Genomic DNA, 4,111 nt, shown 5'->3' on the forward strand with positions numbered 1-4,111 from the left:
AAAGAAAGAAAGAAAGAAAGAAAGAAAGAAAGAAAGAAAGAAAGAAAAAAGAAAGAAAGAAAGGAAGGAAGGAAGAAAAAGCCTGGCACAGTGGCATATACCTGTAATCCCAGCACTTGCGGAGGCAGAGGCATGTGGATCTCTGTGAGTCTGAGGCCAGCTTGGTCTCCAAAGCAAGTCCAGGACAGCCAAGGATATATAGAGAAACCCTGTCTCAAAAAACAAAATAAAACCCAATAAACCAACCAAACAAAAACAGCCAAAGAACCAAACAAAACAAAACAAAAATAAAAAAAAAAAAAAGCTCAGAAAGCTGGGTTACCTAGCAAGCTTGGGTTGAATATGTATATCTCAATTTTTATGAAAATCTAACTGTAGATTTGAAAATCAATATACGTTGTCACTGGTAAGAAATAAATGCTCAGATTATTTTTCTGGACAGTTCTGAAATTATTGGACATTGTTGCTCTTTTCATAAAGAAGGCATCTTGCACTTGGATTAGCACACTTGGTGGAAGAAGTAAGGTGAGCCAGCAAAAATACCACAGAGTATGAGTGGAAGGCCGGAAACTGGAAAGGCGCTTTATGAGGGAAGATATGTTAAGAGAAGGAGGAGAATAAGTTACATGTAAAGTGAGAGTAGAGAGTTGGACAGTGGGCCACAATTGCCTAGGCAGGGAGGGGCGCACCAGGAGATGGTGGAGAAAGCTAACTCAAAGGAAGAGTTTATTACATAAAATGTATGAAAGCCAATTTGAAACACCAATTGACATATTTCTATACCTTACAGGTCCTTTGCAATATATATTATGATTTTGTTTTTTTCTTTTTTGAGAGGGATTCCTGTGCATGTGAATGCCTGTCTGTGTGCTATATGTTTCTCATGCTTTTTCTTTGACATTTTTCCTGTTTATTTTGACATATTATAAATTATTTAATTTATTTATTTATTTTAATTATTGCTCAGATGCTATTTGTTTTCTGACAACAGAAGGCAGAAACAGTTTGGATACTGGGGGGGGTGGGTGGAGGTGGAGGGAAAACTGTAATCAGAATATATTCTCAGTAAGAAAGAGATAAAGAGGAAGGAAAGAGAAAGAAAGAAAGAAAGAAAGAAAGAAAGAAAGAAAGGAAGGAAGGAAGGAAGGAAGGAAGGAAGGAAGGAAGGAAGGAAGGAAGGAAGGAAGGAAGAAAGAGAAAGAAAGAAAGAAAGAAAGAAAGAAAGAAAGAAAGAAAGAAAGAAAGAAAGAAAGAAGCTAGCCAGGCAGTAGAAGCAGGCAGATCTCTGGGTTCGAGGCCAGCCGGATGTACAGAGTGAATTTCATGACAGCCAATTCTACACAGAGAAACTCTATCTTAAAAACAAAACAAAATAAAACAAAAAACAAACAAAAAAAATAAGAATAAATAATTAATTAAATAAAAATAAAAACTAATCAAAAGGATAGTAGAATACATGTGAAATGAAGGAATAGAGGAGAGTTAGAGGAATAAAGGGTTAACCAGTTAGTTAGGGTGGAGAGGAGCATGAGAGATTGGAGGAGGTAATGAGTGGGTTAGTCAATACTAAGCAGCTATGAAGAAGCCTTATGAAATCTGCTAGTTCATAAATTAATCTTGAAATACAGTTTTATAAAAGTTCAAATGCAATTATCCTGCATAAGTTGACAGCATGGGTTCCAGACTAAATGTGTTATTAAAGGAAAGTCACATCACAAGGCCTAATATAGCTCAGTATGAGTTACTAGATCCCCAGAGGTCTCTAGAACAGCACTGCTCTTGTTCACCCTCTTGGTAAAGACACCACATACCATTGGCTGGAGGAGGTAGAGAAACCTACCTCAAGTCAGCAGGAAACTTCTTCCCTGCTGGCCAACTTTAACAGTGCAGGGAAGTGCAGAGAAGGCAGGCTTCAGTGAGGAATAAACAAACAGACAAAAGCCATGTCAGTGGTCTGACCCAGTGGCTTATTATGTAAAATCCTTTTGATGTAAAATCATATTCACTGAGTACTAAAAATAAATTCAGATCTTGTTAATGTCCTTACAGAATGGATATTTCTTAAATTTTGACTCCTTTCTTATCCTCGCTGTGTCTCCCTCCAACACCCAAAGGAAAAGATCTCTGATAATATCTGTCCATGATATATTTGATTTCCGGCTTTTAATTCACTTCAGGTGAATGGAATGGATCATAAGAAGATTAGCAGGTCTCGTGGTCACTGAAGATCTCTGCACACACTGCTCTCTTTGTCAAGGAAGAATACATGTCCCCACAAAGAGCAGCCCTTTTGCGGTCTTAAGCTGATTTTTATTGTAAACCTAGTTGTCTCTAGGACAGAAAGAGCCTTCAATATCTAACTAAAGCAGGATGCTTTATTTGCCAATCTGTGGTCTATGGTTAGTTACTGCTTTAAGAGAACTGTGGGGGTTAGGGCGGTGGCTCAGTGGGCAAGAGTGAGAGCCTGAGTTCAAATCCCAAGCACCAATGTTGAACAGGAACTTGTAACCACAGTGCTGTGTGAGCCAGAGAAAGGAGGATCCCTAAGGCCTAGTGGCTAGTTTGCCTAGCTGCAGGCTCAGTCGGAGTCCTTTTATCAAAAGAATAAGGTAAAGTATGACAGAGAAGGACATCTGACGTCGTCCTCTACTCTTTATGCATGTAAGTAGGTGCATGCACCTGGACAGACATGGGCATATACAGCACACATACCCCATGTACATATACCCTTATCATACACAGGAGAAACCGAACTCATTGTAAAGTACATCCATGCAATCAAGGCCAGCCTGGTCTACCTAGTGAATCCCAGGCTACGTAAAATAAAATGAAATGAAATAAAAACCCGTCTCAGAAGGAAGAAAAGAGCAATGATGACAACCATGTTCATATTAAAAGTGCTATCTAAATATTTTTACACCTCTGTCTTCTGTATCTTTTTCAAGTCTGAGAAACAGTAGGGTGAATGAACTTCATTATTCCAAAGTGAATGCTTTGGTTGATCGTCAATAATCTTTCTGTTGATTGACCAAGTTTGGAAACATAACCTGAAGAAACGTTAACATATTAAAAAAATTTGAATTATTCCTGAAAGTAAAGAAGACATTTTTAATAATGAATATTTTGGAATTATGATATCATTTTTCACAATATGCATCTGTCTCACAAACATGCTCCATTCTGCATCTGATTCATCAAATGCCTTACTGAAAATAGGACCAGACACTTTTCACCCAGAACTACACAGTCCAGAGTTTCACTGCCATGCTTTCTCCCAGGAGCCGTATCTCTCTTTTTTGAGAAAACACTGTTCCTGGGAATAGTGCCCTCTCCTTAAGGACATGCTTGTAGTGTTCCAGAACACTCGGCATCTCCAGAGTTCTCTCACCTGGTGCGGTTTCACCTGGCTTGCATAATGCTTGGAGCAATAGCAAATCGGCGATACTATATTTTTGCATTGCGCTCATATTTTTGCACTTTATTTCATTTGGTATTTCAAAAAAGATATGAAAATTATGTTTAAAACATAAAATCATTGGTGAATAAAGTTGGGTGCTGGGATTAATATTTGGTACCTAGATCTTTGGCTGTCTCTTCCTCTGGATATCAAAGAGTTAAGTCCATCTCTTCCGTCTGTGTCAACTCTCCTCTATTTTTGCACACCTGTCCTTTTGTGAGCCCATTGGCCTTGTCTCCATTGTTGGCCTTTCCATTTATCTTGCATTACAACCACTGTCTGAAGGACTTATTTGTATTATACATTTATAGTATTATGCAAACACTGCCCAAGGAGCACTTTCCTTTGTATGGGGATGGTTTTAGAGCATTTCTCAATATGTTTTAAAAAATGTCTGAGGAGGCAGCTTTTAGCTTCTATGAGTTCTTTCTCTGTAATGTGAAAAGCATCATGTCTGTTTTCTGAATTGTGTCTGGCCCTATGAATAAAACCATGTTTGACTCTGCACTCTAATTAATGGAGTTCACTTTTCGGCCAGGTCTCTATTGGGAGCCAAGAATGGACCAGAGCCAAATCTGAGGTAAGTTCCTCACTGAGTAGCCTAAATACACACACACACACACACACACACACACACACACACACACACACACA

Source organism: Psammomys obesus, unplaced genomic scaffold, assembly GCF_907164565.1.
Source record: "Psammomys obesus unplaced genomic scaffold, mPsaObe1.curated_primary_1811, whole genome shotgun sequence".
In the NCBI taxonomy this organism is placed as follows: domain Eukaryota; kingdom Metazoa; phylum Chordata; class Mammalia; order Rodentia; family Muridae; genus Psammomys; species Psammomys obesus.